This window comes from Gopherus flavomarginatus, chromosome 1 (assembly GCF_025201925.1).
Source record: "Gopherus flavomarginatus isolate rGopFla2 chromosome 1, rGopFla2.mat.asm, whole genome shotgun sequence".
NCBI classification, from domain to species: Eukaryota; Metazoa; Chordata; order Testudines; family Testudinidae; genus Gopherus; species Gopherus flavomarginatus.
Genome location: NC_066617.1, coordinates 263,535,005 through 263,560,010, shown reverse-complemented (window position 1 = coordinate 263,560,010; position 25,006 = coordinate 263,535,005). Strand labels below are relative to the sequence as shown.

At 44.6% G+C, this 25,006-nt stretch overlaps 1 protein-coding gene across 1 annotated transcript in view; it reads left to right on the top strand.

The window, feature by feature from the left end:
* The first annotated feature begins 1,382 nt into the window (after nucleotides 1-1,382).
* The window catches only part of MYO16 (myosin XVI), a 592,718-nt gene continuing 569,094 nt past the window's right edge, over nucleotides 1,383-25,006 (top strand). Inside the window, exon 1 of the mRNA XM_050946813.1 lies at nucleotides 1,383-1,546. The gene's annotated coding sequence lies outside the window, so the exon portion shown is untranslated. The remainder of the gene's footprint in view (nucleotides 1,547-25,006) is intronic.

Below are 25,006 nucleotides of genomic sequence, written 5' to 3'. Positions count from 1 at the left end.
GTCAAACTAGGCAAATCTCTAGATGAGTTAATGTGCCCCCTGGAAGACCTCTGCATATCCCTACTGTTACACTTACCCCTGGTTGAGCACCACTGCACTAGACTAGAGCATGAGAATGCTGCTTACAGCATGTGGATGGAGAAATGTCCCCGTAGTGGCATTTTTTTCATAACTGTATATCTTTTAAGAAGTACCATCTCACTGGGCAACAACTGTGATGTTCCCAGTGTTTCCCTTTTGTTTGGCACTGTCAATTTGGCAGGGTATCAACCAGTTCTTTGTTGTGCTGAACAGCAACCAGATTGTTCAAATCTGAATAGGTATTTTTCTCCCCTTCCTTCAAGCAGTTGATGCAAAGGGGGGAAAACAGACAAGGAAGTTTGAAAAGACTTGCATCTTTATAATTTCTACAATACATTTGGATAAATCTAAAGGGGAAAAGGGTGTGTGTGGATGTAGGAGTGTGTATGCTGTAAGCAGCGTTCTCATGTTTTAGTGGCATATTTCCTAGCAGAATGTACAGAAGTCTTGCAAAAAAGTCCATGACTATGTGGAGTCTATTTGCTCATCATTTGCTTTTTCCAAAGTGTTAAGTACATTCACTTTCTGTCTCTTGTTTTTATTGTGCAATGGTCTTGTCACCATATTATATTGAGTCAATTGAAATAATAGCTTTATCCTAATTGCCCTTGTTACTCAGAGTGAAGTAAAAGAGGTTGGGGTAGAGGGGTGGAGACCTGAGAAAGTAAGTATGTCTGCACTGCTGCCAGGGCTATAAATCCATGGATGGTGGCAACTGTGTGAACACTAGTGTTGACAGGCTGTGCTGTTGAAAGGCCGGTGCAGTCTAACCCTGTTCAGAGCAAGTATAGTGATTAAACTGCAATCAGCCTGTCTCCATTCAAGCTTCTACTATTGCTGGTTTTGCCCCTGTGGCAGGGAAGCCGAGTGTGTGTACACAATAGGGTGACCAGATAGCAAGTGTAAAAAATCAGGACAGGGGCTGGAGGGCTATAGGTGCCTATGCAAGAAAAAGCCCCCCAAATCCGGACTGTCCCTATCAAATCGGGACATCTGGTCACCCTAGTACAGAAGGCGTGTGTGTGCTAGACTGAGAGGAACACACAACAGTATGTGTGTGAGGGAGAGGGAGGGAGAACTAACAGCCAGCCTGTGAACGTGACAGAGAAGTAACTGGGAGAATGCGGAGGGAGACGTGTGTGTTTGAGAGAGACACTGACAGAAAGCAAAAGTGTGGGTCAGAGATCGACACAAGCGGAGCCTCCAGCGCTCACACCTCCTTGTGCTGCGCGGCTGGGAGGGGAGAAAGCAAAGCAGCTGTTAGCTTTGACTGAGCAGCTGTAATTAGTGTGTGTGTCTCCCGCCCGCTCTGGTCTCCTCCCACCCCCTCTGGGTGCTGGGCAGAGTCCCAGGCAGGGGATCGCTCTGCTCTGAAGTGCCTGGACTAGGCTGGCCAAACCCGGGGCAATCGAGAGCCTCTCCCAGCCGGAGGCTGCGGGCTAGTGAGAGCCCCGGGGTCGGAGCGGTGAGTGTGCGGCGCGCGGGCGGGAGAGGGACCGACCCCAGCGGAGCTGCAGGCACACGCCGGGCGGCTTTGTTGCCCAGCTGAAGTTCAAGCGCTGGTTGCCTTGCAGAGCCGCGGGCTCCTGAAGCGCCTCTTGAGCAGCCGCGGGGCGGGGGGCTGCCAGGGGCCCCGGTTTCTCAGGGCCGGGTTTGCCAGCGCCCGAGCCCCGGGAAGCGGCCGGTGCTGTGACACGCGTCGCGGTTTGTGTCCTGAGCGAGCCTTAAAGCGGAGGGTAAGAGCCCCCCCCCCTTGCCACAACCCGCGCGGGGAGCGGGCCGGTCGGTGGGAGCTGGCTGCCCGGGGAGCCCGCCCGGAGAAGGGTGAAAGCGGCTAGTTGCTAAGGTTACTAGGGGAGCGATGGAGAGGGTCACACATGTAGCCCCTCGCAGAAGAGGCTGGCTCCGTTGTGTGGGGAGCGAGCCTCTGGTTTAGAGCAGTGTTCGGGGGGCGGGAACAATTTGCATAATGGGGGGTGCTGAGAGCCATTGAACCAAACTGTAAACTCTGTATGTGATGGAAACCACTTCAAAGCAGGGAGTGTGGCTGCACCCTCTGCACCCCTCCTTCCAGTACCTATGAAATTAATAGGCAGCAGGTTTAAAACAAAGGGAAGTATTTTTTTCACACAATGCACCCTCAGACTGTAGAACTCTTTGCCAGAGGATGTTGTGAAGGCCAAGGCTATAACTGAGTTCAAAAAAGAACTAGATAAGTTCATGAAAGATGGGTCCATCAATGGCTATTAACCAGGATGGGCAGATATGATGTCCCTAGCAACAGAAGATGGATCACTTGATCATTACCTGTTCTGTTCGTTCCCTCTAGGGCACCTGGCGTTGGCCACTGTTGGAAGACGGGATACTGGGCTGGATGGACCTTTGGTCTGACCCAGTATGGCCATTCTTATGTTCTTACACTATGTTCTTGTGGACGTGTTTCTCAACCACCTGTCCATGGACTGGTACCGGTCACTGAAATCTCTCTGACACAGTTTAGGAAGGCAATAGCTGGTCTGTGGGATCAGAAAGGTTAAGAAAGACTGCTTTAGGCTATGTCTACATTGAGTGCCTTACAGCGGCACAGCTGTGCCACTATAGCTCTGCTGCTGTAAGGTACACAGTGTAGCCACTCTTTGCCAGCAGGAGAGAGCTTTCCTGATGGCAAAATCACCCCCACGTGAGGCAGTAGCTTTGTTGGCGGGGAAGTGTCTCCTGCTGACAAAACGCTGTCCATAGGATACTTTGTCTTTAAAAGTTTTATCAGTCAGGGGTGTATTTTTTCACACACCTAACTGACAACAGTTTTAACGACAAAAGTGCAATGTAGACATAGCCTTAGAGGAAGAGTGGAGGTGAGAAAACGAGTCTAGGATCTGCCCCACATGCCCTTCCTCAAATAATCTGCTCTAGTTTAATGACATTGCACGGAGCATCCTCCTTCCCTTGGATAGAATAAACGGATAAGAGCACAACTTGAAGCTAGCCTGCCATCAAAACAGTGTAAATAAGTGACTGCATTACTCCCACACCAGCCTATCAGTTACAAAAGATGATTTTTGTTTTTCTGCCCAGCTCCCCTATAGGAAAGGTGCAGTCCAGTGGTGTGAGCATGGCACTCAGAGCTAGGAGCTCGTCTGTTCCCATCTCAGCTCTAACTCCAATTTTCAGCTAAAAGCCTGGGCAAGTTTTCACTGTGTGTCTCAGTTTCCCCCTGTTTAAAATAGGAGTGATACCAACCTCACCTGGCCATTGCTAATATTAATTAATTGGATAATGTACATAAGAATGGCCATAGTGAGTGAGACCAATGATCCATCTAGCCCAGTATCCTATCTTCTGACAATGTCTGATGCGCAGAACAGCACAATTTATAATGATCCACCATCTGTTGTCCAGCCCCAACTTCTGACAGTCAAAGTTTAGGGACACCAGAGCATGGCTTGAGTCCTTGACTACCTTGGTTAATAACCATAGATGGATCTATCCTCCATGAACTTATCTAATTCTTTCTTGACCCTAATTATACTTTTGGTCTTCACAACATCCTCTGGCAATGAGTTCCATAGCTTGACTATACGCTGTGTGAAAAAGTACTGTCATTTGTTCATTTTAAACCTGCTGCCTATTCATTTTAATCAGTAACCCTTGGTTTGTGTGTTATGTGAAAGGGTAAATAACACTTCCCTATTCACTTTCACCTCATCAATCATAATTTTGTAGACCTCTATCATAACCCCCCTCAGCCATCTCTTTTCTAAACTGAACAGTCCCAGGCTTTTTCATCTATCCTCATATGGAAGCTGTTCCATACCCCTGATTACTTTTGTTTCCCTTCTCTGTATCTTTTCCAATTCTAATATATCTTTTTTTGAGATGGGTTGATCAGACCTACATGCAGTATTCAAGGTGTGAGTGTACCGTGTATTTACATAGTGGTATTATGATATTTTTGTCTTATTATGTGTTAGCTTTTTTGACTACTGCTGCACATTGAGTGGATGTTTTCAGAGGACTATCTGTGGTGACTCCAAGATCTTTTACTTGTAGTAACAGTGAATTTAGGCCCCTACATTTTGTTTGTGTAGTTGGGATTATGTTGTCCAATGTGCATTACTTTGCATTTGTAGATAATGAATTTCATCTGCCGTTTTATTGCCCAGAGACAAGGTGGGTGAGGTAAAAGCTTTTATTGGACCAACTTGTTTTGATGAGAGAGACAAGCTTTTGGGCCACACAGAGCTTTTCTTCAGGTCAGAGCTCTATGGCTTGAAAGCTTGACTTTCTCACCAACAGAAGTTGGTCCAGTAAAAGATATTACCTACCCTCTTGTCTCTCTAATAGACTGACATGGCTACAACTAAACTGCATACAACATTTTGTTGCCCAGTCACCCAATTTTGTGTGATTCCTTTGTAATTCTTCACTGTCTATTTTGGACTTTATCATGAGTAATTTAGTGTCATCTACAAGTTTGTGTTTACCTCTTTCTAGCCCATTTATGAACATATTCAACAGCACTGGTATGAGGACAGATTTCTGAGGGGTCCTCTCTCCATTGTGAAAACAGACCATTCATTCCTACCCTTTGTTTCCTATCTTTTAATCAGTTACTGATCCATGAGAGGACCTTCCCTCTTATCCCATGACTGCTTACTGTGCTTAAGAGCCTTCGGTGAGGGACCTTGTCAAAGGCTTTTTGAAAATCCAAGGACACTACATCCACTGGATCACCCTTGTCCACATGTTTGTTGACTTTCTTTACCTGTTTGTAAAGCACTTTGAACATGAGAAGTGCCAAGTATTATCTCCTCAGAGAATATAAATGATTTGGTTTAATTTGGAGATTTATCCCCACTCCCCATTTTTTATTCCTAGCTTGCTAAGGTGACTGGATTTCACTGTCCTGAATATGGGACACCTGGTAAAATTACTTGCATTCAAGTGAGTTCAATGGCAATCAATCAGAACTATGCAGTACAAATGTTCAAATTAACATCAAGTTGACTGAGCCCGTTAAAAATAAATACTGTGTAGTTGGATTCTCTTTATTTACCTTCTTATCTTTAAGGCTTTAGCATTCACACAGGAAGAGGTGACGCACACACACTCCCATACATCTCTCTCACAGGGAGCGGTGACCGACTGACCCGACCCTCCCTGCCCGGTGCTATCAGCCCTCCATTCCTGGCTGGGCCCCCGGGACAGATCCGCCTCTCCTGGTACCTGGTGCCGCATCTTCCCGAGGCAACACGTTGGGGAGCACACAGGGTCACATGCCCTCCTCCCCAGATTTCTGCCAGGGTTCACTGCTGCTGTGGCCAGCAGCAGCTTTCAGCACTAGAAGGGACAGGAGCTGCTTCTAGCCAGAGGAGAGGAGGAGCACGGGAAGGGATGACCTGGCCCATGTCTTTGCAGAGCTCGTCTTCCGCCCCACCCCGTGTCCCTTCCTGCCCGCAAAATGTCGAGAGGCACCTAACAACTCCAGGCTGCTGCTGGCCACCAACATAACCCAGCCGCCTCCTGTCCCCCGGCTACAGTATGGGCAGGAAGGGGTTAAGCCCTAAGGGTGCATTGTGCACCAGGGAACCTGACTGCAGGGGCTTCAGTGAACCCAGCCAGAGAGGTGGCTTAACACGGGAGGGGGCCTAGAAGATGGAGAAGCCCTGCACTCCGTGGGGGCAGGACCCAGGATAGGGTTAGGGGGTGAAGAGAGTTCTAAGCCTCTGCCCAGGGGGCTGCTGTGGAGCCTGTAGGGTCCAGGTGTGAACAGGCTGGAAATTGTCATTGTCCTCCATTCCCCCCCCACCTAGGGTGACCAGACAGCAAGTGTGAAAAATCGGGACCGGGGGTAGGGGGTAATAGGTGCCTATATAAGAAAAAGACCAAAAAATCAGGATTGTTCCTATAAAATCAGGACATCTGGTCACCTTACCCCCTCCACCACTTCAGAGCTTAGCTGAGGGGGAGAAATGGCTGCTCTGTGCCAGCGCTCTGCAGGGCTTTGTCACATGCAGGGCTGGCTCACCCTGGTCAATGCTCTGGACTGTTTTCTGGGGCACCGGCTCAGCCAGAGGCAGTGGAGGAGGAAGGAGCCTATCGGCCAGGCTGTTGATGAGCTGAGTGCTCCAACCTGGGGCTGGTTCTGTGCACAGCATTGAGAATGGGATGCAACCCACTGGGGGTGATGTGGAGGAGCAGTATGATTGAAAGGGGTGTGAAGGGGAAAAGCAGGGAGAGGACAGCGAGAGAAGGAGCATGTAAAGGGCTGATGGGTGGGCAACAGAGGCGACATGTAAGCAGCCGCCGCTTGGCGCCTGCCCGCACTCACCAGCTACTGCAGCGTGCAGCCAGTGCCAGCTGGAAACGGAATGGGGTCTGGCACGCAGCAGGGGTTGCGCTGATGGACCAGCAGAGGGAGTGGCTGGCCCTGCATGCTGCAGCTTTGCCCCCGCTACCAGCCTTGCACACCCACTCCCACCATCAGCCATTGGACCCCCTGCCCCTACTCACTGCTGGTGGTGGGAAGCTGGTGAGCAGGGATCTGGCCAGCAGCAGGACCCAAAAGTACTGATTGGGGGTGAGACATAAAATACAGGAAAATTTACCCATTTTAAAGAAAAAGTTGTGAAACCAGCAGGGGGGCTTAAATATGAGACTGTCCCTTTAAAATGAGATGTCTGGTCACCCTACCTTTCTCCCTCCCTCCTGGCTGACCTGGACCCATGGTGACTTTCCTTTGCTAAGGAGGGCTAAATAGGACTCCTTTCAAAGCCTATCATTGCTGTCTTGAATTTGGCCTGGGAGGGAGGGTGGTGGGGTCACTGCAGAGGCTCCTCCTTGGGCTAAGTAGCCTGACTCCTCTGTATTCCTATCCATGCTGGCACAGGGGAGCAGGAGCCCAGCTCAGAGAACTGAACTTGTATGGTAGGATGTGCAGAGCTCTTAACTCTGTACCATGGTGGTGCAGAGTTGTTTACAATAGCACCTAGAAGCCCCAGCTGAGATTGGAGCATTAGGCTCTGTACAAATACATAGTAAGAGACAGTTCCTGCCCCAAAGAGCACACAGTTTAAATAACCAAAGCAGGTAAATTAGTGGAGGGGAAACAAAGGGAAGTATTTAAAGTATTTAGAGAAGTGACTTGCCTAAGGTGACATACGAAGTTAGTAGCAGAGCTGGGGCACAGAACCGCGTCTTCTGATTCCCAGTTCCATGCTTTATCCCATAGGCCACACTGCTTCCCCGTTGTAATAGCTCTTCATTGCAAAAGTTAAATTTGTCTGTTTGTGGTGAAACTGAATAAGTGTGTAAATCCTGTCAATAATGTTTGAAATAGAAGATGTGGAATTATACTTAATGTTGAACATGAATGAGTATAATCACCCATTTGGTCAACAGGTGGATAGACTGACTCAAAGTGGTATAGTATATATTGTATGTAATCAAATATAACTTGAGTTTCTTGAAATTTGGATATTTTACACTTGTTTGAGGCAACTGCGTGACTAACACATGGCAATGCCTCACTGTGCTTGGAAACCACTGTTCTATTTCAGTCAAGCATGATATTCCTTAAAATAGCATCCTGATTTCAAAGCAGCACAGTGAAGTGAGGCATGTGTGGTACATGCTTCTGGGAAACATACAGCACCTTGAAGTGAAGATCAGAAGGCAGAATAGGAATCCCTGTGTAACATAGTGTGCAGACAAGATAAACCTACTTAGTATGATGCTATACCAAGAAACAAACATTGTGGTAAAACAAAGATAATACCAAATGCTTGTCCTGGTACCAAAAAAGAGGTGTGTGTGGTCCAAAGGCAATTTGAAGGAGCCAGACTCCAACCAGGGCAGCACAAGTTAAAATTGCCCCTAAGAGCTTGTGATCCTCTGTCAACTCACAGTGTAGTAGATCTCAATTGCACTTACTAAATGCAATGGCATAGCTGCAGTGGTCCAAGGGGCACACCGTCAATAGGTAATGAGATTATGGGGACCCAACTGGAGGGGCTGCTGGGGAAAAGTGAGGCCTATTATCCCGTTGTGGCAGGAGGGCGGCTGGGATGGGGCGGGGGCTTCAGCTGGGGTGACTGCAGGTGTGAACAGCTGGCAAGGATGTGTGGAAAAGATGAGAGTGGGGGGAGATTGCAGTGCCAGGGGATGCACAGGGGAATGGAGACGTAGGGGGAAACAGAGATGGGAGATGTGCTCCCCTTCCCCCCGACTCCTCCTGTGATGGAAGGTAAAAGCTTTGGTTGCTTTCCACAAGGCATGGGGAGGGAAGTTGGGGACTAGATCAGAGCTGGACGAGACCAAATGGGAGAACTGAAAGAGGGTTTGTGGGGGGCTTGAAATGGGGCTAGCATAGGCGCCAACTCCGTGGGTGCTCCAGGGTTGGAGCACCCCCACCCAATCATTGCCTTCCACCCGCCATAATCAGGGTGGGAAGAAGCGAGGCAGAGGTGGGGCCTGGGGCAGAGCCAGGGTCAAGTACTCCCCAGCACATTGGTGGCTAGGAAGGTGGATCAGGGAAGTGGGGACAGGAGAGGACCTGGAGAGCTAATTTAATCACAGCTGTGGGAGCAGAGGGCTAGACTGAAGGAGGCTGTGAGGGCTGGATCAGAACTGTGGGGAGGGGGGAGAGCAGGGCCTTGAAGAAGCTGGGGATCTGTAGGGGAGCCATGAGGGAGCTGGAGGGAAGCTAGGCAGGAATTTGGGGACTAGAGGGCTGATTGGGGCTATGGAGTAGCTGAGCAGGAGCTGGGAGACATGGGGGCTGGATTGGGGCAGCGAGGGAGATGGAGGGAAGCAGAGTCTGGAGGGGGTTGGATTTTGGAATCACGAAAGAGGCCCCTAACCTATTGTTTCACCAAGCCCTTTTGGGGTCTTGCTACATGATTGTCTACAAGTTTTTCTAATTTGTCTTCTGTCTACTGTTAACTCAGAGATGGACATAGCTAATGACTACAGAACAATGTTGTAACCTCTCATGAAATCAGCAATAATTAGGGATGCACTCAGTGATGTTTGGCAGCATCATATCCTCACGTGTTGCCAGAAGTAACAACCATTTGAGATGTTTAACATTGGGTGGTCTAGGCCTGCTAGTTAAGAATCAGTCAATTTAATATTGGAACTACAGACCATTGCACCTTTCTGAATGAAATATCAAATGATAAAATATTTTCAGATCAGTAAGATGAAAGAATCTTCCTATAGTCTATTGCCAAATGGTCAGCTCTGCATATAGAGAATCCAGCTTCTTCCATTTGTGAAGCCTTACTAAGAGTGAAGTACTGTAGTGCCCTAATTTTACACCTATTCCATTTTACTGTGCACAGAAGCTTCATAGAAATCATATGAGAATCCCAGTGTGAATAGCCAAATATTTCATGGTGATAGTCACATAGTTAGTCTATTTGTCGAGTATTTATTGATATAGTTTTGGTGATGATACCAAAACACAGGATCAAAGGGGATTCTAGACCTTCAAGATCCTGGCCTCAGAAAGGAGAAGGGGCAAATGGGTGGTCTTCAGGCTGAGGCTGACATCCAAATTGACTGAGACACAAAGGGCAGATCTACATTTAAAATGCTGCATTGGAGAAAGGAACTGCAGCAAGTAGGTTGACTCTTCCAACCCAGAAATGGGAATAAGATGGAGTTACTTGAACTAGGATGTTATGCTTGGGTAACAAAATATGAGTATAGTAGTCTTTGTTTTGTTTTTTGTTAACATGATTTCCTAAATGTTTATCCCCTTTGGCAATCAAAAGCTGTTTTGTTCTGAGGATGCTGTTTGTGAGTCACTTTAATCAGCTGCTGTCACAGGTGCTTGGAGAAGGGCTTACTGGTCTCCAGTGCTGCTGGGCCTGTTGAGTTACCATGGTTGCTATGGGGGGGATGCTGCTCAGAGATCCAATCTAAGAGAAGCCAGACTTTGTGGTTCCTCCCAGAGTGAGGTGCAGAAAGCCAGGCTGTCATCTTAGGGACTGATGGGCTCCAAGGCCAGGGCTGGCTCCAGGCACCAGCAAAACAAGCAGGTGCTTGGGGCGGCACATTTCTAGGGGTGGCATTCTGGGACTGGAAATCACAGGTGCCGACTCCAGGACATGGGAAAAAGTGCACCCACCGCCCCAGCTCGCCTCCGCCTGCTCCCCTGAGTGTGCCGCCACTGCTCCGCTTCCCAGGCTTGCTGCATGGAAACAGCTGTTTTGTGCAGTAAGTCTGGGAGGGAGGAGAAGGTGAGCAGTGGGGCACTCGGGGGAGATGGTGGAGAGGAGGTGAGCTGGAGTGGGGAGTGGTTATTCTACCCCCATTACTTCCTGTGCACCCCCCTCCAGCTCACCTCTGCTCTACCACTCCCCTGAACATGCCACTGCTCCGCTTCTCCCCCCTCCCTCCCAGGCTTGTCACGCGCGATAACAGTTTCACACAGCAAGGCTGGGAAGGAGGGAGGAGAAGCCAAGTGGCAGGCGCTCGGGGGAGCCGTTTCTCTACCCTCCGTTACTTCCTGCACCCCACCACCCTTGCTCACCTCCGCGCTGCCTGCTCCCCTGAATGCGCCACTGCTCTGCTTCTCCACCCTCCCTCCCAGAGCAGTGGCGCACGTAGGGGAGCAGGTGAAGTGGAGGTGAGCTAGAGCGGGAGGTCACGAGGGGGCTCCCAGGAAGTAATGGGGGGGGAAATGCGGCATGCCCGGGGGAGGAGGCGGGGCTGGGGATTTGGGGAAGGAGTGGAGTTGGGGCAGGGGCAAAGGGGCACAAAAAAAAGCGGGGGGCAACATTTTTTTTGCTTGGGCTGGCAAAAATCCTAGAGCCGGCCCTGTCTAAGGCTCAATTTGCCCAGTAACCATGACACAAATAAATAACTACATGGTACCACATTGAATACCCAAATTCCAGATGACTGAAGGGTAATATTCCTGAAGGAGGTGGAAATAAATAGCTTTTGTGGGTAGGTAAAGGTCAAAGCAGAAGGTGAGGCATTCAATAACTGCAGAAGCCATTGATACACTGACTGTCACTGTGTATGACAATGCAAAAGAAAGATCCAACAAAATACAACTCTTTTTTATGTCTTGAAGGTTTGGCAGTCTGTGCAGTTGCTCTCTTGAACTCTCCATAATGTAGCTTTGGGGCTTGAGTTCAAAATCTTAGGAGAGAGTAGCTGCTGCAAAACAAAATAATTTCATTGGATGCATATAGCATCAATATAGATTCAACTGGTAGTGAGAGGAATAATATTTAAAGTGGACTGTAAAAGGGATTATAATGATTACTATTTGTCTTTCTGGTTTGATCCCTGATTGAGGTCTCTTTGTGCTAGGCGCTGTAGACACACATAATAAAAGAAAGTCACTGCCCCACAGTGCTTATTCTCTGTGTCTGAGGTAAGTGGAGAAGGACTGGAAGAGGAAGGACATGGTAGCAGCAATATATACTGTGTTCAGTCATGAGAAGTAGTTTCAGCACACTCACTCCATGTCCATTGTGAAATGTCTTGTGGACATCACAGCCCAAGTGAGTTTTTAGAAGGGTTTTGAAGGAGGATAGTATAGTGGCATGTTTATGGAGAGCTCCTCACAACCATAAGAGGCAGCATGAATTCCTTCTTTGTTCATATCATTTCCTGTTGTGCTGGAAATGGAGTCTGAGAAGCACCGCCATGCTCGACTTAACTAAAAATATGAATGGCTCCAAGGAAACACGGATATTTGGGAACAGGAAAAGAAAAGCAGTGTGAGATAGTGCTCTGAGCACAGGACTGAGCACCATCAACTCCTGACTTCTCATCCAGATTTTGACATTGATTTGTTCTGTGATCTTCCACGTCACTTAACTTCTCTGTATTTATCTCCACCTGTAAAACAGGAATAAAAAAACCACACTTATATTAGAGATGTTGTGAGGATTGACGTTTGTAAAGCTCTTTGAAGATGTTAACCCAGCTGCAGGAGTTACTCTATCTCAGGGGTTCCCAAACTTGGTTCGTGGCTTGTTCAGGGTAAGCCCCTGGTGAGCTGGAGACACTTTGTTTACCTGAGCGTCCACAGATACGGCCATTCACAGCTCCCAGTGGCCACGGTTCACCGTTCCTGGCCAATGCAAGCTGCGGGAAGAGGTGGCCTGGCCCACGCCGCTTCCTGGAGCTCCTATTGGCCAGGAATGGTGAACCACAGCCACTGGGAGCTGTGAGTGGCTGTATCTGTGGACGCTCAGGTAAACAAAGTGTCTCCAGCCCATCAGGGGTTTACCCTGAAGAAGCCACGAACCAAGTTTGGGAACCCCTGGTCTATCTTATGCCTGGCTGCCTATGGCCTATAGGTCAATAGCAGCAGCTGGAAATCAGGCAGTTGCAACGGTATCCTGGCTATGTCCCTTTTCTCCTGGCTATGCCCATTTTGTTGTGGGTGAGGATGGATGTGGCATGGGCATCACTATGGTGGTGTCACACCACCTGAAAGCTCCCCCATGAATGAACTATTCTCAGAGTACAAGATACACCAGCTTTCCACCTGCTTTGTGCTAGAATAAGGATAACTCTTAGGGTATATATGCTGCAAACTAAGCATGGGCCCTGAATCAGGTTTAAACCCAAGCCCCACTGCTGTCCACACACAAATCAGTCTGAACTGCTCCCCCTTCTACTCTGGTCCAATCCCTGTCATTTTGCAGTGGAGACAAAGGTCAAGACAGACCCAAGTCAGAAGGTCTGCATAGTACATATTTGTTAGTACAGCTGTGAGACCTGGGTCCAGCACTTGTAAGGCCAGGTTTACAATGCAGCGTGGACACTCAAGCCTGGGCTTGGAAATACCAAGTACACAAGCCTGGGACCCCACAGATCTGGGCTTAGAGTGCAGTGTAGACATACCTTGAGATGTCAGATAGCAAGGGAAAGTTTGAGGAGTTTGTTATATTTGGCTTATGGATGAATGTGCTGTGTGCACTAATTTGGAGCTTTATATAAAGAGCTTTAGTGACTTAACATACCAATCTAATTCTTAAGGTTCTTATTCATTTTATGATTAGCTTTGAGCAAGGCATGTTATCGAAAAAGCACCCTCAAGGAAATCAAAACCACTGACTTCCAACTTTTTAATAGACAACTTTATTTCTATGAAAATATACAGTAAACATAAGTGATTAGTAACAAATACAGATGTTAATTTTGTTCTCTCTTTTATGATCACAAAGATAGATATCTTTGGTATGCATGTTGTATATAATCGACTAGAGTCAATCACTACAACCTAATTGAACACAGAGAAGTTGTCTACATGCCTTTCAGAAGCTGGCAATGTAGGACCAAATTCTCCTGGGGATTACCTAGTGCAGAGGACATTCCCAGGTAATTTTTTCATCACACTCTTCCCAGCCCCTCTAGCCCTATAGCTTAACGTGTGTGTGTGTCACAGTTCAGGGCAACTGCATGTTTATTCCCCTTCTGTGGCCCAGCAACCATTCTAGGCTTACGGCTCCCCAGCTGTTGCCTCTTTTGGGTGGAAACATGTCTCTTTCCCTTCTGACTGGGATATTTCCAGGCTGCACTGTTTTCTGAATACACCGTGAAATCTCCAGGAAGAGATGGGCTGCCTATGCAGGTTTTTTTGCCTTCTCCTCGGAGATGGTACATAGTGTAATTGCCAGAAGTATAAGTTACCACACAGCTCTTTTTAAGCAAGCACATTTAAATCCTTAAGATAAAAACATTAAAAACAATAAAAGAACCTACACACATGCTAATAAACTTACCAGAGATTACCCCATCTCCAACATGGACTCTGGCAGGAGAATAGTCTGTGAAAACCCTGCAGAAGGGTATTCCTGCGGTTCTGAGTTCATAAGTCCCTTTTGCAGAGAACAAGAATGCTCATCAGTTTATGAGGCCAATTTGGGTCTCTGAAGAGACCGTGAATAGGCATTGAGACAGACAATGGCTTTCTGCTCAGGCACAGCTTCAAAAGGACGGACTCAGAGATGGGTAATTTGCATTCTTCTCTTCCCAAGTATTTCCTGGGAAATCCACTTCACACTTATTGTCTCCAAAAGTTCTTTGAAGTTCCTAGTTCTTCCCAGAGATTGCTTTAGTCATGTCTCTTAGGCCTGGTCTACATTAAAAAGTCAGGTTGACTCAGCTACATTGCTCAGGGGGTGTGAAAAATCCATACCCCATGAGTACCATGGTTAAGCCAACCTAACTCCCAGTGCAGACAGAACTTGGTTGATAGAAGAATTCTTCCATCAACCTAGCTACCTCCTCTCCAGGAAGTGGATTGCCTATGCTGATAGGAGAACCCCTCCCTTCGACATAGGTAGCGTCTACACTGAAGTGCTACAGCAGGTGTAGATAAGCCCCTAGAGAGATTACATACAATTCATAATAACACAAACAGTTACATTTTTAATACAATAAACCCCAAAGGCACTAAACTTAATTCAATAAGGTTTAACTTAATAAAGTTTGGGATATTGCAGTATATTGTTATTTCTGTGTCAGTGGGCTGGTCTACTCTATGGGTGGGGACTGATCTAAGTTACGCAACTTCAGCTACATGAATAACGTAGCTGAAATTGACATACTTAGATCTACTTACTGCGGTGTGTCAATGGGAGCCTCTTGTGCTTCTCGTTGAGGTGGAGTACCAGAACTGATGCTAGAGTGATCAGCAGTCGATTTATCACATCTATACTAGACAAGATAAATTGACCCCTGCTGGATCAATCGCTGCCTGTTGATCCGGCGGATAGTGTAAACAAGCCCACTGTGGTGAAAGAAAGAGGGAATGGTCATTGTTCCTTGGTGCTCCTGCAATCTTTTGTTGCCAGAATAGCCAGGCGTAGGTAGCCAGGAACAATTCAAAGCAGTGATGAAGCTGCTTTAAACTGTTCTAGGCACCATAAAGCTATTTTTACACTTCATCTTCACCAGTCCTGCTTCAAGTGAAACTTAGTTGGCCCAGAGAATCTGGGCCATGATATTTATTATTATTAGGTAATTGGCATACAGTTTCTCTGAGGGAACCTTACTGATAACTGAAGAGTGATATTTGAAGCTTTATTGTAATGCTGCCTCTAGCACCATAAAAAGTCTCTCAGGGTTCGCCTTAATTTTTTTTTAGGAGAAGAATTCTTATTTTCAGAGATTTGAAACTTGACTTCAGGCTGTGAGAGTTAATTCAATCTGAACTAAAACTCAGTCAAAGCCTTAATTCAGGAATGCAGTTCTGTTTTACAAACATAATATACCATAATTATTTCTTGAATAATATATTCTCTTTATTTTTGTTATCCTTGAAAAATCTATTAGTTGACAATGAATGCAAGAAAATGTGATGATCAGAAATGATCACAAAGAGAAATGTAAGCTTTTTGTAAAATAGTTGGGTTTAAGTTTAAGAGGTTGGTAACGATTATTAATTTGTATTACAGAAAGTCCAGTCAGAACACAATCCCATTGTGTTGGATACTATACACATATGCATATGGATAATATGTAACAAAAAATGAACAAATCTTCAGAAATTTGTGGATGTGACATACTTGAAATAATTAAATATTTTTCATGTGAATATTGCAAAGAATTGTCTCTACATTTTTGTATACAACTCATTTTCATACAATCTTTATAAAGGCACTTCACAAGATTTTGTAGGGTTGCTAGTATTCGAGAATGGTCTCATGTTACCTCTTTGAAGCCCTGCTTAGTGCTCAGAATTGATCCTATGGAAACAGTGTCACCTTTTTCCCCCTTAGTGATAGGCCTGATTAAGAGACTCCCAGGTCCTTATAATTTGGGAATGAAAAGATGGGCATAATACCTCGCCTCAGTAGGAATAAAAGGTGTATGGGAAGGCTGCCTACGTTTTACCATCTTTCAGGTCTAACTACTGGACTTAATTTAATAATATTACAACAGAAGAAAATAATTAGTATTTGAGATACAGTTGATGCTGATTTGTGAGTGATGACTTCAGGCCCAGGAAGCTGATATTTCTAGGTATTAATGTATTCTTCTGATGATCTGCCCTCCTTGCTTTTTTTTTTATGTAATGCAATGAATTGCTTAAATAGAGTAGGAAATACTAAATAAAAATGCAATGTGGAGTTGTAGGGATATTCCATTTAAACTGGATTAACCAGAAAATATGACAGGCCAGATTGTGAGCCTGTTACATTGCTGAGCAGTTGCTCATTCTAGTGGGAATATTGTGAGAGTAACTATTCACCAATATGTGTGTGCGTGTGAGAATCACTTTGAACTAGTTTGTGTATGTGACTCACTCCTTTCATCTAGTCATAGCACACTTCAATGTACAATGAAAGAGATGGTATTGGTATGGTAGGAGTCAGTCACCAGGTGACACTGTTACATACCAATTCTTTTTCTTAGGGCTGGTCTACACTAGGGGAGGAGATCGATCTAAGATACGCAACTTCAGCTACGTGAATAACGTAGCTGAAGTTGAAGTATCTTAGATCGAATTACCTACCGTCCTCACGGCACAGGATCGACGTCCGCGGCTCCCACTGTCGACTCTGCTACCGCCGCTTGCTCCGGTGGAGTTCCGGAGTCGACAGGAGTGCGTTCGGGGATCGATATATCGCATCTAGATGAGATGCGATATATCAATCCCTGAGAAATCAATTGCTACCCGCCGATACGGTGGGTAGTGAAGACGTAGCCTCAGTGTACAACCACTATTCAGCCTTTGAAGGAATGCTTATATTGTTAATTCTGTGATGTAGTTTCTATGGGGGGAACTATTGCAAGCACCAAGGGAGTTTGCTCTTCGCATAATGGGAGTCAATTCTTCAGGTGGCACTGATCCTTGTGCACATGGCATTAGTGTTTGAGCTAAGAACGCTGAAAAAAGGGATTGCCTGGAAGCCATGCGTGACCACTTTTGTCCCAAGGCTGATTTATATTTGTAAATCAAGTTACTCAAGGAATATACACAGATTCCTTTGTTTTTCTAATATCTTCTCCAATTCCATCATCTGTTCCCACTTGATAGTGGGATGGCAGAATTATACAAAGACTAACGTACAGCAAGAATTGTGGGAGAATATTCTTTTCTTGATGTGGGGAAGTTAAACACATTAAATCTTCCTTCTGTCATGAGTAAAATAACTCATCTAGCATCTTGCCATTATATCTTCTAATCTGCTCTCACACTACATCAATGAAGAACTAGTGCAGTGTGCACCAATGCTGCCACTTTGTGACGTGTTTCTATTTGGTAGATTCTAGGCTCTCTGCCCCGTTCCAGTTATTTGAACGGCTACAGTAGATGAAACAAAAGATGTTTAAACACTTGACACTCACCCATAATTTTATATTTCAACATTTGAAAAGCAAACCTGAGACATGGGAGGAGATTATCATCAAGTGGCTGTTAATATAAATATAGATGAACACACTATTGATAATAGTAGTGTTCACAAACTGACTTTTTAGACATTCTCAGCAATATGTGAATGAAACTAAAACTTAAACATTTTGCAGAAACAAAATTTCTCATGCCGTTCATCAGCCCCCCCACAATTTAGGCTTAATTCTGTGATTCCAAACAGCCTGGCATTTAGAGATTGAGTGTGGGGCTGGAAGGGTCACTGGATCCATGCTTAAGAATTGGCTGGTTACCTTATTAATGAGGTGCAGAAATGTTGTTATTCTGCCTCTGTTTCAGCATATGGGCTAATGGAGAGGCATCATTATCTCTCACTTGCACACACACAAGGTCCAGTTAACCCAATAAGAGCCGGTCAGTTGGTTCTGGACATGGAAAACAGAACTAAACTGGAGATACTCCATCAGTGCATGGTTGTTCTGCTTTTTATAGCTGTTTTGTGATGTTTTTGCATTCTTCATCTTATATGCTCTAAGACACTAAGAAATCAACATATTGGGCAACAAAAGAGCATGTAAAGGTGGTCTAAAAGACTGAAATTAACTACTATTAATTAGCAATTGTATCTATCTTATTCACTTCCATAAAGTCATAACTACCATATAGATCATATAGAAAATAAATCAAAACAATATTCATGAAAAACAGCTAATATATGTTACATTCTGTATTATGTTTTTGGTAACTTAATATGCATGGCATGTGATTATGTACACTGGTCTTGTGCTTTCTATCACCAGAAGCTAGTAAAATTGTACAACTTAAATGTATAAGTAGCTTTTAAAAATATTTTTATATAAAAGATGTAAATATTTTTTAAAAACCTAATTGTAAGAGCATTTAAAATTGCTTTAGAAACGAGATGTGTCTTCAGTTTCATTTACTTATTCTTTCTAATTGGAAAAAACTCAATCTCTAGCCTTTTTTTTTTTTTAAGCTGGTACTTGTAAATTTCAGCTCACAGAAATGAGGGCTGGTGTGTGAAAATAAGGTAGGACACATTAAAGATTTTTTTTTTAAAGCACTGACCTAATTTTTGTGCTTCTACCATCCATTTCCATGAAAATAGAACCAGAATCAGCCACTGCTTATAATATTTCAAACTTGATTTTAATTTCTTCAGAGAAAAATGTTGTGACCATGGTCACTCAAGGGGCTATGCTGGAATGCTAAAGAAAACTGCAGACTATAGGGCAGACAATTCTCAAAACTGGTGATTTATTCTATAATTAGATTTCACCAAGCCAGTAACCAACCAGTTTGACTATAAAACCCTGACTATAAAACATGGCAGTACAGCCTAGTGACTGGAGTCAATAAAGCAGCCCTTCCTCTCAGGGCAGCATGGCCTAATGGCCAGAGTCAGTAAAGTAACCCACCTCTGTGGGATTGCATAGCCAATTGACCCATTGAAGAAGTGGGGCACCACTGGGGGTGGGGGGCAGGGGTAAAGTGGCATCCAGAAAAGTGGGACTCAGGCCCTCCCTGCTTCTCTGAGTTGCAGCCCAGGCAGTGGTGGGGGTGCCCACCACTGAGTCATCAGGGATCCTCCCAAAACATGCTGACTGGTTCCCCAGTTCACTTACCAGAGAAATATTTAAGTCCCCTGGGCTGCTTTCTACTCTTTCTCCTTCAGCAAGGCTCCACAGTTCCCTCCAGGTCTCTGGGGTCCTCAAGTGGCATAGCTCCTGCCAGCACTGTCTCTTCTCTGGGCTCATCAGGTAGCCTGGAGTCCATCTAGAGCTCTGTGTACCATGGTTCTGCAATCAGGGTCCTATAGCAAATCCCTGGACAGAGTCTGCAGCCTGCCTAGACTGAGTTGGGCTGCTTCCTTTTATACTCTGCCTCCAGGCTGAGCATGTGCAGCAAAGTCAGAGGGGTGGGGCTTCCTCAGCCTGCAAAGCACAGTTAACCCTTTCGGGGCTGGTGCATGGTAGGTACACCGCATCACAGTTACTAAAACACTTATTCAACATATATAAAGTTCTACCAATCCCAAAAGCTTGGACACATTACCCATCAGGTCAATGAATATTTCAGATCATACCCAAATACAGCCCATTCTTATTAACTAAATCTAAGATTTATTAAAAAAGAAAAGAAAGAGAGTTGCTATGGGATAAAGATCATTGTACATACAGATATGAATAAAGTTCTTAGGTGAGTTTCATGGAACAGGTGGTGAGGTTGCTTGTTTGTAAAAATCCTTCTAGAATCAATTTAAAAGGTTATAGTCCAATAGGCAGTCCATGTGCAGAGTTTGTTCAAATTCTTTTATGAGAAATTGCAGGGATAATCCAGAGTAGACCTAGAGACATCTACTGCTTGACTCCCACTGCCCCTGGCCCAGCCCCAACTCCACTCTTGCCCCACTCCCTTCCCCCCATTCTAACCCCTTCCCCAAAGTCCTTGCCTCAACTCCGCCCCCTTCCTGCCCCTATTCCAACTCCTTCCCCAAATCCCCAGCCTGGCCCTGCTTCCTCCCCTGAGTGTGCCATGTTCCTGCTCCTCCTGTCTCCCTCCAGGAGCTTGCTACAGCTGTTTGGCAGTGGCAAACGCTGGGAGGTAGGCAGAGGAGCGGAGACGTGGTGCACTTAGGGGAGGAGGTGGGTGGGGTGGGGTGTGGCGCTTGGTTGCCGGTGAGTGCAGAGCACCCACTAATTCTTCCCCGTGTGTGCTCTAGCCCCAGAGCACCTGCAGAGTCGGCGCCTATGCCTGGAGAAAGTTTGCAACTTAGACTTTCCCTGACAAAGTTTAAGCAGATCCGAGATAAAACAGAATCAGGCCCGATTTCCTTTATAGCTGAAGTTCAGCAGATAAGCCTCTTGTCATCAGATGACCCCAACAGGCCTTCTTTGGATGAAGAACAGATAATGCACATTGTTGCTTTGAAGCTAATCTATTTCCTAGTCATAACACCAGTAACTAGTTGTATTCATTAGCAAAAGGCAATTAACCATTCAAACAATTCATGAGTAGTTTACTACAACTTTCAAAGAGAAATGAAGACAACATTATTACACCACAAATTCTAACTAAATGTTAATAACCCCTTTTGATCTCTGAATCACTAGAACAGTGGTCTTCAATGCAGTGCCTGCGAGCACCATGGTGCCCACTGGGCATCTATCTGCACTTGCATACTAGTGTACAAGAATCTGCCGAAATGCCGTCGAAAAGTGGCAACGTCAAGAGGTGTTGCCACCAAAAAGCAGCGTCATCAAGAGGTGTTACCATCGAAATGATGCCTCTTGACGTTGCCGCTTCTCGTCGACGTTTTGGCAGAAACTTGTCTGCTGGCCATGGTCCTTGGTGGCTCATCGTCCGGCACCTGCAAGACAAAAAAGGTTGGGGACCACTGCACTAGAATATAGTAATGAAACATTATAGACTGGAACAGAATTTTAGCATTTGCAAGCTAATTAGATGACGTTGTTAAACTTTTAACAAGATATAGGTAAACACAGACAAATACTATTAGTATTTATTCTTAATTCTCTAACAAGAATTTCCAGAACTCTCGTCTATTTAACATGACTTTGCTAAGTATCTACATTTCCAGAACTCTCGTCTATTTAACGTGACTTTGCTAAGTATCTACAAGGAATAGTCCTGTTTATCATTTCAGTACTCTACACCAGGGATCAACAACCTTTGGCATGTGGCCCATCAGGGAAGTCTGCTGGCAGGCCGGGATGGTTTGTTTACCTGCAGCATCCGCAGTTTCAGCCAATCGCAGTTCCCACTGGCTGCGGTTCAGCATTCCAGGCCAATGAGGGCTGGGGGAAGTGACACAGGCTGAGGGGCATGCTGGCCACCACTTCCTGCAGCCCCCATTGTCCTGGAATGGTGAACCGTGGCCAGTGGGAGCTGCGATCGGCCGAACCTGCGGACGCTGAGGGGAAAAAAAAAGTCCCAGCCTGCCAGCGGATTTACCTGATGGACTGCATGCCAAAGGTTGCCGATCCCTGCTCTACTAATATGTCCTTAAAGTTGCCTTTGGGTCACGCAGTCTGCTTGTTGCTTATCCTCACTGGCTCAGCATCACAAATGTTTTCACTTAAATAGCTTCAAGTGACTGTTGTAATGATCAGTGAAAACTGGGACATATATTAAGATAAAGCATATATGATAAATCAATGATAATGTTGAGTGTTGTAAATGGTTACATTTTATTAAATATATTGTTTGCTAAATGTGCTCTACGATGTCTTCCAATACTGGCACAGGAAATGAGCTTGTGACCTGGGACTTTGTTTTGATGAAGAGTTTGGGACCTCTTTTAAAAAAAGAGGTACCTGTCATCTCAGCCATGAGGGTTTTAGAATATTTGTTGTATAGACTAGCCTTTAATAGTACTGAGCAGGGTTTGACCTTCCTCCTTAAGGATCTGTCTATGCTGCAAAAAAAGTAGTGTCATGGACCTGTTTGCATATGGCTGTACCTTGGCCTGGCTAAAACACATTTTGATCTTGAAATGTAGATGAGACCTAACTATGTTTTAATCATATCTACAAAGCATGCAAAAGCCACAGACCCAAATAAATTGAAAATGTCCAAACGCTTTAGCCTGGATGAGGGACACAGTTGTATTTGCAGTTTGAATGGGCCCTGAGAATGCTTTGAGAATTTAATATTACAAAAACGGAATCAATCAAAAGATGAGGGGTTTTTTTGTGCTACCTAGGAGTCTGGGATTGACTTGACAGTGGACAGTTTATCTTTGAGGGAAAAACTGCTTTAGGAAATCTACTCTTTTGGATCTTACCTCCTCTCCTTAGAGGTCTTCCTATGAAATCTGCGTTATTTTGGCTTCTGGAGTCAATGTTGCTGCCATAATAATGCAGAGCAGCTTCAGATGTATCTGATCTTTAGGTGCCATACATTGAGTGTGATGGCATTCTCTGATGCTGCTTTGGTAACTGAGTTGTTCAAAATCCTGTTTCAAAATAGTCCCACCAATGTATTTTATGAAGTTTGACCTCTGTTGCTGAGATCCTTCTTGTTCAGGCTAGTATACACTGGAGGATGTTGGAGAATAATCTTCTATGTATTAATTTAGTTTTGCTGAAAACTATAACATCAACAGAGGTTTCTCACCTGATTCTCAAGGCGTCAGTAATGGTGTGGTTCTGTTTTTCTTGTCATTAGATTACATTAAATTTCCTTCCCTGAGATGTTCAAAAGGAATGGAATACTTTAAAAGGTGTATAGGTGCATCCAAAATTATTTTTTCCTCATTGTTTATACTTGCTACTAAGGTATAAACTTCCTTTTAAAAATTGGTTTTAAAGGAATTGGAGAAATCAAATTAACTGGTCAGAAATTACCCTTTGAATTCATATGCTCAGCTCATTACATGGTTAACAATTCATTCAATGGAGTTTTATTTTTCAATAAAATATTTAAAACAATGGATGGTGATTTATTTGTGAACTGCAGATCAGCTACATTGCTGGAAGATTGTGATTAAGGTATATTGCTAAATTCACTTAACCACGCATAGTTTAATGCACTGCAACTGCATCATAATTAAAACTGAATGCAAACTATTTTTGGCCTTCACATTGCAACAGCAATATTTATAACATTTCCATGAAGAATGTGTTCCCATGAACACCACACCCTTCTCTTCTCAAATGGAGATCTGAGGATAGATTGTGGCATGAAGGGAGAGAAGATACAGAGCACAATGTGCCCTATACAGAAATCAGCAGTAATCTTTGTGCTTGCTCTTATGGAGCACAAAGTCCAATGGTGACACTTGACAAATGAGGCCATTATCCTACCCTTCCCACTAATCAGTAGATCTGAGCCAATACAGGGAATGCAGATTGCATCCTCTCAAAGTCTGAAGCATTTGCTTGGCTGCATGTGCTCCCCCAGTTCTCCTGGGCCTACAAAGACTCTAGCAGCTACAACTGTGATAATACAGATACATATCCATCAATCCCTGACTGGGGATTAAAGCCACAGTAGATGCCATAATAGATCATCAAGTCAGGTAACTTGTCTCTGACACTGATCAGTACCGTGCTTCAGAGGAAGCTGGGAGCCCCCCTGTAATGTTCAGTTAGGCAGTAATATGCACTGGGGAGAAGTTTCTTCCTTGTCCTAGGCAGTGGGTGGTTCTTGAATCTCAATTGCAGAGTACTCCCTTGACACACTGGAGACTCTTATGCTTATCCAATTAATACCTTTTCCCCATAGGTTCTTCCCTACTTGTTACTGTACTCCAGGCACATAAGAGGTCACTTCACATATGCTATATTGGCCCATACATACACTCAAAGCATTACATTGGGTATATTGTCAAGCACACAGCTCTCCAAATACAACAAAATCTGCCCATACATGCACTTGAACAATTTGTCATTGCTTGTCAAGCTTATTAACTCATTAAATAGCATTTAATGAGAGTATCCACAATCTAATTAATTTATACAGTGCATTTGTGACTTGTCTAATGAATTTATGCATTAAAACTATTAGGAGCTCCTCAGTGAATGTAGCCCATTTTATACCTTTCCTATATATCAGAGGTCGGCAGCCTTTCGGAAGTGCTGGGCCAAGTCTTCATTTTTTCACTCAAATTTAAGTTTTCATGTGCCAGTAATACATTTTAAAGTTTTTAGAAGGTCTCTTTCTATAAGTCATAATATATAATTAAACTATTGTTGTATGTAAAGTAAATAAGGTTTTTAAAATGATTAAGAAGCTTCATTTAAAATTAAATTAAAATCCAGAGCCCCCCAGACCGGTGGCTGGGACCCGGGCAGCATGAGTGCCACTGAAAATCAGCTTGTGTGCCGCCTTCGGCACCTATATCATAGGTTGCCTACTCCCGCTATATATTTTGTTTGATTAAATAATGTTTCTTCAGACTGTCCACATTCATTTCCATTGGCTGCAGTGAGTCACCTTTTGCTTAAAGCATGCCTAGCTAAGTGTAGGTTTCCGTTACCATAGAATTCATCATCTAATAGCGCACTGTGGCTGTTTCTGCTTTTTAAAGTGGAACTTGGAACCGGGCCCCCCTGAGAAAATGTATCCATAGTGTAACTCCATTGGCTTCCTTGGTTTCACTCCAAGGATGAACTGGTTTATTGTTTTCTCTAGTGACTTGTAGTTGGTTGCCACTATGTTGCTGCTGCTAGTGAACTGGAAGCTCTAGAAACTGAATGGAACAGTGTGGTGTTTACTGGCAAATATATTGATGAAGAAATATTTCCTAATGTATAGACAGACTAGTGAAAGCAGACACAGCTCTATTAAATATTGTTGTGAATTTTCCTAATGATCTACAATATTTAGGAAAACACAAAATTAAAGTGAATGTCTTTTTCTTTCTCTGGCTTTCAAAGGCATAATGCTAAAAGCACTGAAACCATACCAGAGGCCAAGAATTAATTACAGCTGATTATTTAAAAGAAAAGCTTCAATATTTCTTCTTATGTAAACAGAACTGACACACTGCATTCAAAAGGAAGATAAGTTTATTTCAAG